Here is a 13959-nt window from a genome sequence, read left to right as displayed (position 1 = left end):
TATCTGTAACACTGCTGCCCACACACACGAAGGATGTCTTCCATACAGGAAAGGTAAAGGGACAGCACCCACATGATGTAGTAATGTATAGTAGTGGGTTGCCATGACAGTGGTAATTGGAAGTACTACACAGCTGGCTGCATGCAATTAGCAAGTGGTGAACAGTGATTGGTGCAGAGGCCATCACCTGATCATGAGCATCACCTACAAAATCCATGCTGCAACCTATTCAGAGCAGCCCAATCCCTGTAGTGGAGACACAGAGAGAGAGAGAGACAAATAAAATAACAAAAACTTCAAACCAAACCAAACCAAACCAAAACTATATAACACAAGGGACACTAAAAAGTGTACCTAGAGGAGAGGGCAATGCTGCAACAGGTATGTGAAACATATATGCATGCAATTGAATGTAGTACTTGGTCTATAATAATGGCATAGATGATGTGTAAAGATTTATATGTGCCATCAAGGGTTGTTGTTGTAAAGATGTCCTGCTGAACAACTGCTATGGACATAGCATCTGGCCCTGTGGGCTGTGGGTCATACATGTTAACTGTCCAGATCAGCATTGAATGACAAGATGTAAGCCATCATAGCGTGTCTTCTGTACTTCAAGACATGTATATTAGTGTGGCAAATAGCTGGTGGTGAAAGTAATGAAGTTATGATAGACACATGAATTTCAGACCCCACCACCTGCAGGACAGTCATGTTAATGTGAAATGTATCATGCACAAACACCATAGGTTTGTAATAGGCTTACCTGCAATCTGTCCCTATATATACCCCCTAAAGTTAGTTTGTGTCCACATGTGTGACACCTGTCTTTTTTCATAGCAAGGCAGAACAGTGCAACTGTGGAGGAAGGAGAGTTAGAGAGTATGGACCTGATGTTTGAATGCACTTCATATATATATATATATATATATATATATATATATATATATATATATATATAGCTATGTGTGTGTATGTGTGTGTAAAAATCGAAATATATACACACACACACACACACACACATATATATATATATATATATATATATATATATATACATTTCCCCTACTGCTGAATGACAGTGCTGCACGATATGTGTGAGATAACATCACACATATCTATACACACACACACACACACACACACACACACATACACACACACACACACACACACACACACACACACACACACACACACACACACACACACACACACACACACACACACACACACACACACACACACACACACACACACATATATATATATATATATATATATATATATATATATATATATATATATATATATACACACACATATATATATATATATATATATATATATATATATATATATATATATATATTCAGTAGTAAGCGGGTGCAAAATGGACAGTTATGTCTGGTGTGAAATCCATGTTGGGAATACATTGCCCTTGTTTGTGAAGGTGAGATTGGTATGTTGGGGAAGGATAGTAGGTATATTTGGGGAGGTAGGTTGGGTTGGAAGACAGACAAGACAGCATACAGGGGCAGTATATGACACAAGTGGTGGGTAAACACCTTGGATGGGGAGTGGGGTTTGGAATGTGGAAACCCATAAGCCCCCAAATGGAAACAATGGGACCAAGGTCCCCACCCATGGGCAGTCACAACTGGACCTTCATGGCCCTGAAGGTGCCTGGGCTGGGGGCTGAGCAGAAGGAGCATGCGGACCCTGTAATTGTGTACAGAGGGCCTCAAGGTGGTGTAGCATATCCCCAAGTCTCTGTGGAGTTCCCTATGCACCAGACCCTAAACTTGACTTCAGGAGACAGGATCCTGTCTGTGTGTGCTCCCGGGGGGGGGGAGAAACACCATCCCCTGAGGTGGTTCCACCTGAAGGTAGTGCAGGACCAGCAGATGATGATGTCCCAGGGTGGGTTCCAGATGTGCTGTGGCCTCATAAGATGACCAGATGAGGTGGGAAAGGTGGCTCTGCTGGGAACTGGCTTCCCAAACATGCTATTATGTCACAGTTATAGAACATATGTGGGTAGTAATATTCCACACATTCCAGGATTATGTCTAACAGCATGCATATATATCCCCATTAACACAAAACACCAGATTTGGAGCAGTCACATAGCAAATAGAATACATGCATATATGGAACCAGCTTGGCCCTTACAATGGCATGCAGGTGACACTGTTCACCACAGGCCACCTATTATAGTGTTTCCACATGGAACATGGCTAGAAACACATTGCACAATTTGTTGTACAATACGATATAAGTCCCAACAGTAGGTTTGCTGTAAACATACCCATTGAGTTGTGTGTTCAGATTATTGTTGCAGATATGGTGGGGGGGGGGACAGAGATGTCAATTAACAACTATTATATCCTTGCAGTATGAGGTCCTAAGACCTTTTTTCCTCTTTATGTCCTTCAGGCACCATGTCAAGAGTGCATGTGCCAGTCTATTCCCCCCAGGAGAATGAGGTTATAATAAACCACCTGGTGCAGCACTACCACACTCTGTTTGGTCATACAGCCCATGATCTGCAGAAGAGGACCACCCTGTGGAATGAGCTCATCCACAGGGTAAATGTTGTTGGCCTGCATTACTGCATTTATGAGCAGGTCCGACATTGTTGCACTGATCTACTTTACCATGCCTGTCAGCATGCTGCTGCAGTCAGGTGGGGCCAGCTAGCCACAGTGGGGTGGTGATGCATTCCAGCCCAACTGACACATGCTGAGGAGCTCCTCGCCAGCCTCAGGGCACCTGCCTACCAGCAAAGACATAACCCTGTGGATAGCATTGTGGAGGTGAGTGCTACCCACACAGTGGATGGAGGCTGTGCAGGTAAGGCCCTAGGGCACATCAGTAGACCACTGTTGCTTATCCATCTGCATCTGTAGAGTTTAATCATGCATATGTGTGATAAATATATATGTTCTGTTGCTGCATTGTAGTAATAAACAGATGAGCAAAATCTGTAGTATTGTGAGTTTGTACTGTTGATGTACTGAAATGCTGCTTCCACCCTGTACCAATGCCACAGGTGTGGCAACTGACATCACATCTCTTTCACAACTATGTAGCTCTCTCTTGTATACCTCTGGGGCAGCAGCCTGTAGTTAGTGAGTGTGGTGTTGTTTGTTTAGGTTTGCCAATACACCGGCCATGTTATGGCCATATTTGTCATGCACACATTTAACACAACTGCACATAATGCATGCTGTACATGTTCAATTATTGTTGCAGTTAACTGCACTACATCACATTGGTCACCATGGTGGCATATCTGAAGGGTATTTAAGAGTCCTGCAATATAACTAACAACCTGTCAACCTTGTAAGATGTGTGCACAGAGATGAACAAGATGGTGGGACAAATGGCCTACAGTAGGAACATGTCTGAAACATCTCTGTTATACAGTGCTACAACAGTGTACATACCACTATTACAATGACAACTGTTACAGATCTACACAACGGCATATCACAATACCGCATTCCACAACCCTTACAACCTGTTATGTGGTCCTAACATGAGCAATGAATGTGTAATATGGAATCCTATGTTAGGACAGCAAATATGGGTAATACATACCTTAACAAACACTGGAAGCATATGTGTGCATACATTCCAAATAACATATTGTGGCAGCAGCTTTTGAGGTACTGACAGCATTCACTTTTCATGAGTATGCACCTTCCAGCAAGTACAGGTCCTCAATGTCACACCAAGAAATGGTCTGCAGTTGAAGACATATGTCCATCAAATTTGCCCATAACCTGCAACAGAGGCAGCCATGGCTTGCACACATCTTAGAAGCCATGGAATGGATCCCATATCCAACAGGTAGCATGCAGGAGTGGGACATGTAGGCTTACCTCGCCATTGTATATACCATGGCAAACAGTGCAGACAGTTATGTATGTAACAAGGATGTATGGGACAACATTAATGTAGAAAATAAACAGATGGCCGTCCAAGATAGATGGCAACACATGCTGCAAACTGGTCATGCAGGCTGCTAGTAACATGCTGCAACACTGAGAGAGTTGCAAGAATGTCTAGCAAGTACTGACTTTGCGGTACCTGTGTCGACAATCACCTGGACTCGGCATAAGTGTGGCCCATGGGTTATGGTAATCAGATGGGACAGTTGTTCCACAGGAAACATCAGCCAGGGGTCTCTACAGGTAGCATATGCAATACATCAAAAATCCCCCAAAGGCATGTGTTGCAATGTGTAATGGTGTACCAAGACCAAGTTCGGAACCTACAGACAGAATCAATTAAGATACATGTGCTACACAAGCAACACCTCACTCCAGCTCAGGCCCAGCATCCCCATCTGTAACTTGCTGATGCCAGTGTACACCTGCATGTTTGACATTCATTAGCATGGACTAGGCCAGTAAACATGGTGTTCTGAATTTGGAACACTGCAAAATGACACTCATGTGTAGCCTATAGTTGTCAAGCATCTGCAAAAAGGCTGAGTATGGGGAGGGGTGTCATCCTGAAACACAACAGTGAAATGAAGCAGACATCCAAAGCTTGTTTAGAATGGCTGTATCTGCACACAGTCAATGTCATAAATTGTGGCAGACATAATTCTGATTACACAATAGTGAAGGCACTGTGTGACCTCCAAGGCCTGTGCACATGAGTTGACCTTGCCATCTTGCAGAGTTGATGCACATTTGTAGGGCAGAGTGACCAAATACTTGCAAGTGCAGATGGCCCATGCTAGTATACCCTTTCCAGGAATAGTGACTGATGTAGTACACTTAAAAGTTGATGCAACAAACCATCATGTTAAGGGTGTGCACACTTATGCACCCACAGATTGTATGCATCTCAATCAGCATCTGCACAACTAACACATTTGTTTGATACTGCATTTGATTGCACAGGTCGTATGTCACATATCAGGTTCATGTAGTGTTAACATATGCAGTATTGTGGCCCCATGGTATATCAGGGAAGAGTGTGCCCTGTCAATAAGGGTATGTACATTCATAGCCAGAGTAAGGTTTGAAGGTTGTCAGTGTAATTGTATTTTATTGGTCATACATGCACTGCTGATGATGAGATCTGCAAATCAGACATCAGGCATTCACTAATGACATCTGTCCACATATCATCCCAGGTATGTGCCAGACAAACACAAAGGGGATGTGAGCAGCAGAGCAAACATAACTGACACACATATACACATTCAGCAATGGCATGTACACCTGTGAGGTATGATGCACAGTACATGCCAGGGTGCTGAACAGGTGCACAACAATACTGTGTACATGGGTGCAGTGTGTTCCAGGAGAAGGGGCATCACCTACTTACACAACCCATGCATCACAGAGATGTATAATGTTGGTAACAGGGATTGACTATAGCTGCAGTGCATGCTGTTGATTGCCATATGTCATGCATGTTGCCAGATGGGTAATGAGAGGTCTGTGTGTAATATCTTTGTGCAACCTCACCTGTAAGTGTGTGTGTGTGTGTGTGTGTGTGTGTGTGTGTGTGTGTGTGTGTGTGTGTGTGTGTGTGTGTAGTAGTAGTTAATGATGTACAAGTCTTAAAGTGCATTTCTTATTTTTCCCCTCACAGGTGACGAGGTGGGTCAGGGCAGGCAAACTGATGTTAGTGTCCATACAGACACTGACGATGACAGGTGTGTTGAGGCACAGACAGGGTTGTCAGGGGTTGAAGCTGTGCCATCGTTTGACATACCACTGTTATCCACCCCATCCCCACATACAGTCACATTGCCTATACATACCCCATCACCAGTGGCCATAGATGAGGGACAGGTGTCAGCTGGTGACATGGGACAGGGCAGTGTGGTGTCTATGGCACATGTGTCTGGACACAGCAGCCATAGCCGGATGCCCGGTGAGGTACCACACAGGCAAATGTGCAGGGGTGCTCAAAGGAGGACTGCTGGTCATAATGCCCCTGGCAGAAGTGCCACATCTGGTGTCACCAAACGCATGTTTCAGGCCGTCATGGAGGCCGTATTGGAGGCACAGGCACATATGGAATGGTATACCAGACAGGGTCTGAGGCTGCAGAGGGCTACTCATTCTGCTGTTATTGACAACATCTGTGATCTTGCAGGTACCCACTGTTATTTTGCAGAAGTCCAGGATAGAAGGTTGGGTAAGATGGTGGGAATCTTCGACCATGGAATGTCTGTGCTTGAGCATATGGTGGGAGTAGTGTGATGGCCACATGGATGCATGCCAGCAACACCAACAGCTGGAGGTCACCATAAACATGGAAGAAGTTAGAGCCGCTCCCGTAGTGACAGTAGCAGCCCCAGCACTGCAGTGGGGGAGCTGTCCACACCACAACATAGCAGGCCAAGTGAACGTGGCCCTGGCCAGTCCCAAGAGGGACCCAGATCCAGTGGACATATGTCATCATCAGGGGAGAATACCATATCGTGGCTTGTACCTGGTGGTTTCAGTGGAACCCCTGGCAGGCACGGTTCTCATGTCCATGGCTGGAGATGGTAAACTGCACAGCCTGCCAGGTACAGACTGCAGCTGTCCAACAAAACCCTGTAAAGGGCAGCTACATGGCAGAACTGTATGTATGCATACACACACACACATCACCAACACAGCTAGGGCAACCCTATACCTACACACACCACATTGCAACAACCCAGTTAATAATGAAACCTCCTAACACACACATGATGTCAAACAAATAGCTCAGCCTAGGTCTCTGGCAAACCCACAACACACCCTGTGCATATGATGATACCTGTGCCACATCCCTGTCATCCATAACATTGATGCAGGGACAGGCTAATATGGTTCTGATGCACAGGGTGACTGTACTATGGTGTACCAATGTAATGCTGTGTAAGATGTTTTCAACACTAATGTTTAATGCTTACATGTCAGGATGTGTAGCTGTCCATAGGTTCATAGGTTCATAGGTAGGTACTAGGCTATTGGCCTTAGGGCCTATACAAGCTTAGCCAAAAAGGTACCCTGGCTTTTGCCACCCAAGAAAATTATTGTCCTGTGCCCCTGTCAAGCAGAACCACAGAAGTGATTCTCAGGGTGAATTTCCTATTACCCATCCAGGCATCAAGATTTTTCTTGAAGAGTGCTAATGAGGAACTCCATTTGACATAGACAGGTAGTCTGTTCCAGACTATGGGAAGTCTCTGGGACAGGAATCTATACCTCCAGCATGTTCTGTTTATTGTATTGACAAGGTTTAGGTCCCTAGAGCATGTAGCTCGGAGGGATTGAGATTTCTTTAAGTGGAGCATGTCCAACAGTTCTGTGTTTGACATAGCTTTGTATGTTAGGCAGAGATTGCCTCTGAATAGGTGATATGCGATGGAGTAAAGCTGGAGTTTTTTGAGTTGGTCTGTGTAAGGCATCTGTTGGAGGCCAGTAATCCTCTTTGTGAGGTATTTTTTGTGGCCTTCCCAGTTGTCTTGTGAGAGGTACATACCAAAAGGGGCATTGTACTGTATAATGGGTCTAATGAGTAATGTGTAGAGGGGAACAATGACCTCTTTTTTTCTGGATGAGAAACCTTTTGTGATGAGGTGTGCCATGTAGAAGGATTTCCTGACCACTGTGGCGATGTGATTATCAAAGGAGAGACTACTGTCCACCTGTATCTCAAGGTCTCTTATCACACTTTCGGTGTTAAGTAGACTACCGCCTATGTGGTAGTTCATGGGTACAGAGTTTTTGTTTTGTGCACTTTTTGGCATTGAGCTTGAAACCATGGCTTTGACCGCAGGCATCTGTCGCAGTGAGGCCCTTTTGTAGGATGTCCACATCATTAGGAGTTTTGATTATGGCTCCTAGTTTGTAGTCATCTGAAAATTTAGATAGCCAAAGACCTTCTGTGTTAGCCTGTACTTCAAAGAAGTAGATACCAAACAGGAGAGGACCCAGGACTAAACCCTGTGGTACTCCACTTGTCACTAGTCTGAAGTCTGATTTGGAGTCTGCTACTTTCACAGTGTGAGTTCTGTCAGTAAACCAATTGGCAACCCATCTTGTGACATAGGGATTTATACCTAGTTTAGTGAGTTTATCAATAATTCCAGAGTGGGAGATGGTTTGAATACCTTTGCGAGATCTAGACAGGCTGTGTGAACCACCTTACCCTCATCTATGGCTTTGTTGACTGCTTCAAAGAAGTCTATCAGGTTTAGGAGACATGACTGCCTTTTACAAACCTAAACTGTGTGGGGTCCACAGTTTGGAGAGTTCCAATGTCTTTGTTTATGAGTTCCATGATGATACGTTCTATGGCCTTGCAGACCAGGCTTGTCAGGCTAATGGGGCAGTAGCTCTCGGGGTCTGTTGTACCCCTCCTTTGTGGAGTGGGATAACCATCATGGTGTGCCATTCAATGGGCACAAAACCTGAAGTGAGGCTATGACTGAACATGGTACTTAGGTGGGGTGCCAGTTCATTCTGTAGTTCATGTAGAAGGCAGCCTGGGATGTTGTCAGGTCCCATGGATGCTGTGTTCTTGGCTTTGGAGAGTGAGTTTTTTACCCATGCAGCTGTGATTACAGGAACTTTGCATTCTTCCGGTATAAAGATGGGCCCTTCAGGGTGTGAGAGGGGGGTAAAGTTAGCACTGAACCTATCTGCCAGGATGTTGGCAATATCAGTTGGTTCTGTATATTTTGTGTCATTGTGCTGTAACTCAGAGCAGATCTGAGTGTTGCAGTTGAGATTCTTGACATAGCTATAGAATGCTTTGTGGTTGTCTTTAGAATCAGTGGCGATTTTGTTTTCATAACTAGCTTTGGAGGATTTTATGAGGGATTTCAGCTTCTTACTGAGACTGAACAGGGAGTTCCTCCAATCGTATGATTTTACTCTTTTTTGCAACAGTTTCTTTCTTCTGTTGTAGAGTTTGTTTATGGCAGAAGACCCAGATTGGCTTCCTTTTTTTGGAGGATAGCATCTTGGTTCTGTTAGGGATAGCATGATCCATGCACTCGTGTAAGTGCTTATAAAGTGCATTTGTGTAGGATTCAGCAGTCATACCTCTATTGTCCATCTGCATGGGTGTTGTGAAGTTTGCCATTTCTGTCTCAAGAAGCGTGAAGTTAGCTTTGGAGAAACTTTTTACAGTTGTTTTCCTAATGGGGGGCGGGAGTGGGATGTGGATGTCTAGGGTGATTAGCTTGTGGTCAGATCTGACCAATGAGGAGCTGACCTCTGGTGTGGAACACTGGACACCCATGTTGGTGATGACCAGGTCTAGGATATTGCTGCCCCTGGTGGCGGTGTGGATAAGCTGATCCAAGGCATTGGAATTGATGATTTCCAGCAAACGTTGAGCAAAAGAGTTGGTACACGAGTAGTTTTCCCAGATAATGGTGGGATAGTTGAAATCACCCATTATTAGGGTGTTGGGTTGTACCTTAATATTTTCCAAGGTTTCAAGAAAAGAGCAGTGGGAATCCTGGGGCATGGTAGGCAGTCTATAGCAAGCTACAATCTGGATTGGGGTTTTGCCTAGAGTTAGTTGAACTTGGATAATCTCGGATGCATTATACTGAGCAACTAGCTTGGAGGTGCGGATATCCTTGATTAATATGGACATGCCTACACTTTAGTGTTTTGGTCCGGGTTTGGTGGCCAAAAGGTGTGGTATGAATTAAAGCCTGGAAATGGAGGGGTGCTCTCCAGAGCTTTGAACCAGGTCTCTGTCACTGCACATATGTCGATGTTCTCCATTTTAAGGACTGCCTTGAGTGAGTGCATTTTCAGGTTTAGACTTCTAGCATTGAAAAGCATTACTCTCAGATTTTGCTTGCTTGTACCTGTTATGGTGGTGAATTTGTCATTTGAACCTTGCCTAAAAAGGCACTATAGGGTTGGGAGGTGCCTGTGCCAGTATCCGGAATCCCAAAGGCGAGAGGTACAGGCCATGTCTGGCAAAGCATCGTGGTCTGTTGATCATATCATCCTAGGCAGACAGATACTGGATTCCCTTGAAATGACACCAGAAGCTTAGCCAATTGTTAAAGTCAATCATTTTCTGCTTGTACTGTGGTATCACTCTGGGTGATGACAGGATGCTACTCAGGGCTAGGGTCATACCTGCCTGGGCTACAATATCAGAGAGCTACTCCATGTCTCTTTTCATGTAGTCCAGGGAGGTATGTTTCAGGTCATTCACACCAGCATGGACAATGACAGAGTCATATTTGTACTTGTTGTGGAGTGACTTGAGTGCATGCATTATGTGGCAGATCCTGGCACCTGGCAGGCAGCTGACAGTAACTTTCTCCTTGTTTAGCCTGGTGGGTGGAACATCAGTGTGCCTGACTACAGAGTCACCTATGACTAGAGTGTTGGGTACGTTATGCCTTATGGGCTGTGGTTAAGTGGCACACTGAGTATGCGGGCTATGTGTCATTTGGGTTGTGTTGGGGGGTGGACGTTGCTTGCATTTCTGCTTTGGAGATCTCGGTTGTTTGGGCAGATTTTTACTGAGAGCCTCCGTGAATGTAGGTGTGTGTTTTGTGCTTCTGTGTGTGTGTTTTGGTGGTGTAGGTTTTGAGGGACTATGTGATGAGTGTGGTGCGGTGAAAGTGTTTACCTTCTCCTCGTGACTGTCTAGTCCAGTCTTCATTGAAGAGAGCTTTGCTTCCAGTTTGGCTATATAAATGCATTTCTCAAAGGTCATAGTGTTGGGTGGTAGGAGGAGAGGGTTGTCTGTGTACATGAGGCAATTGCTGCATTGTTCCAAGATGCCCAGATTAATCAGGTAGACAGGAGAAAACACCGGGGCTGACATTTAGACATACCTGGATAGGTGCTTATTTATTAAGTACTAAACACTGTTTTCCTCTAGACAAGTGGGGAAAGTTGAGTGCTGTAGTAATTTGTAGCTTATTTAGTGCTTACAACAAGTTCTGAACAAGTGCTGAGCTCAAGCAAACAGATTTGAGTGCTAAAACTAAAAAGCTGGCTAGTTGCAACGGAAAATTTGAAGAGCAGACTTTATGGCGCCAGGAATAGTTTAACCCTAGTTAAGTGGGGGGAGCTCAGGAGCTCACAAACAGTCCTTGACACAGCAAATCTGTATCTGGACAAGATCTGCCACAAGAAAGGGGGGAAGCAAGCTTAGAATTTTTTTTCAGTAAAAATTTTTTTTCAGTAAAGTGAAAATGGTGAAAGCTGGAACAGAAGTTAATACAATGCCATGATGCGTTATAGCTGTTATTAACACTGAGTGATTGTGGTCTCCATAATATATTCTGTCTGTGTAGTAGGTGTCTATATGTCAGCAGGAGGTTGGTCTGCTTTTGTTTCCTACAAGGGTATGGCACTGTGGTGACACCTTGACTTTACCATATTCTGGGTACAGCTGAACACATGTCACAGGTCTGTATAACAGTTACTGCATGTGCCACATGTCTGATAGGTCTGAGGGGTGTATACAGGTGAGTGAATGGTGGCTGATGTCAGCAGCCCTTCTACAGTGGACAATGGTAAGTGTACTGGGTAGTACACACCACATTTTTGTGTATAACACACGCACACAGAGGCTTTGGTGTTGATGCAATACACATTGCATACTATACACATGGATGTATGTACTTTTGAAAGGAACCAACAAGTTGCCAACTGGCTCACTGACAGAACCCACACTGTGAAAGTAGCAGATTCTAAATCCAACTTCAGACCAGTGACAAGTGGAGTATCACAGGCTTCAGTCCTAGGTCCTCTCCTGTTTGGTATCTACTTCTCTGAAGTGCAGGCTAACACAGAAGGTCTTTGGCTAACAAAGTTCGCAGATGACTGCAACTAGTAGCCATAATCAAAATTCTTAACGATGTGGACATCCTACAAAAGGGCCTCACTGAGACAGATGCCTGGTGTCAAAGCCATGGCCTCAAGCTCAATGCCAAAAAGTGCATTGTCATCCCTTTTGGTAAAAACTCTGTACCCATGAACTACCACATAGATAGTAGTCTACTTAACACCAAAAGTGTGATACGAGACCTTGGGACACAGGTGAACAGTAGTCTCTCCTTTGATATTTACATCAACACAGTAGTCAGGAAATCCTTCTAAGTGGCACACCTCATCACAAAAGGTTTCTCGTCCAGGAAAAATAGGTCATTGTTCCCTTCTACTCATCACTTATTAGACCCATTATAGAGTACAATGTCCCTTTTTGGTATGTACCTCACAAGACATCTACAACAACTGGAAAGACCACAGAAATACCTCACAAAGAGGATTACCAGCCTCAAATAGATGCCCTACACAGACCGTCTCAAAAAACTCCAGCTTTACTCGGTCGCATATTGCCTACTCAGAGGTGATCTCTGCCTAACATACAAAACTATGTCAAACCCAGAGCTGTTGGGCATGCTCCACGTAAAGAAATCCCAATTCCTCTGAGTTACACACTCTAGGGACCTAAACCTTGTCACCACAATAAACAGAACATGCTGGAGGGATAGATTCCTGTCCCAGAGACTTCCCATACTCTGGAACAAACTACCTATCTATATCAAGCAAAGTTCCTCATTAGCACTCTTCAAGAAAAATCTTAATGACTGGATGGCAGATAGGAAATTCATCCTGGGGATCACTTCTGTGGCTCTGCTTGACAGGGCCACAGGAAAATAATTTTCTTGGGTGGCAAAAGCCAGGGTACCATTTGGCTAGGCTTATATAGGCCCTAGGGCCAATAGCCTAGTACCTACCTATGAACCCATTTTAGCCTATGTAATTCCACCAAGACAGAATAAGCACAACATCACATTGGGAAATAATCAGTCTGCTAGTATAATGTCATTGACGATGGTACTGGCAGGTAATATGTCCCCTTCCCCAGTGTAGTGCAATCCTCAACTTGGTAAACATAGGTGTGCTGGTGTAGGTGGCACAGCCCTACCCTTTGGAGCATGTGGGGTGGTTTAGAACTGCAGATAGTGTGAGTGACACCTACTATGCCGGTTAACATGAACTGTACAGTATTACAGCCAACTATGTGGGGGGATACACTCAACAATAACCGCAATGATGGTAGCTGTGTCCACAAGATCCACACCCAGTTATATATCCCAACCCCAGTATTGCTGTACAGATATACAGTGGGGAAGAGGGCATTTATACATCTACTACTAGTTGTGATGGAATGAATTTCCAAAGGATGATACCTGTGAAATGTTAGCATTTGGCAGTCAGTTCTCAAACAGATGACCTCCTGGGATATGCATATTCTGCAAACTGAAGTAGATCCATTCACATACACATACTCTTACTCGGCAACACTGGGACTAGAACCTATACCTAGGTATGTATTGCTACTAATGTGTGTGGCCTTAATTGCAAACACCACAAAGCTTTTAGGATGAGGTGTGTTCCAGTTTACATGTTATGTGAAGAACATCACCAGGTCTTGTACAGTATGGTAATGGGGGATTTAGTGGTTGTTTATGAATAATACATAGTGTGACATACTGTCATATACACATTGCCAAACACATAACAGTCATACACACATCTGAGAGACCTGGGTTTATCAGGGCTTACTACCTTGTCAGTGTGTCCATTCTGTTACAGATAAGTGAACACAGCACATGCATCACTGGGCTGGATAGTTTAATCAGTTACCTGTATGGCTGATGGTGACCGTGGTCCCCATACAGTGGAGCCTGGGACATGTACTGGGGGTACCATGGTGTAAAGCCAGTATACTTAGCACCCACACCCCACATTGGATATTGTACTCACTGAAACCCATGATAATACTGTGACATACCCACCATCACAAATTGACCAGGACTGTAATACAATCCCTTTTCTATCTAAAGAGTGCTACTACAGAGATATGCATCTGTTGCACATGCCACAGGTATAGTAGAGTGATGTTTTGTTATGACTCTCCTACAGTCAGCAGCATCACTATCCC

The sequence above is a fragment of the Protopterus annectens genome, chromosome 6.part0 (genome assembly GCF_019279795.1).
Source record: "Protopterus annectens isolate FY-2018-M chromosome 6.part0, PAN1.0, whole genome shotgun sequence".
NCBI lineage: Eukaryota > Metazoa > Chordata > Ceratodontiformes > Protopteridae > Protopterus > Protopterus annectens.
The sequence above is the reverse complement of the archived record's forward strand: the minus strand, read 5'-3'. Positions refer to the sequence as shown.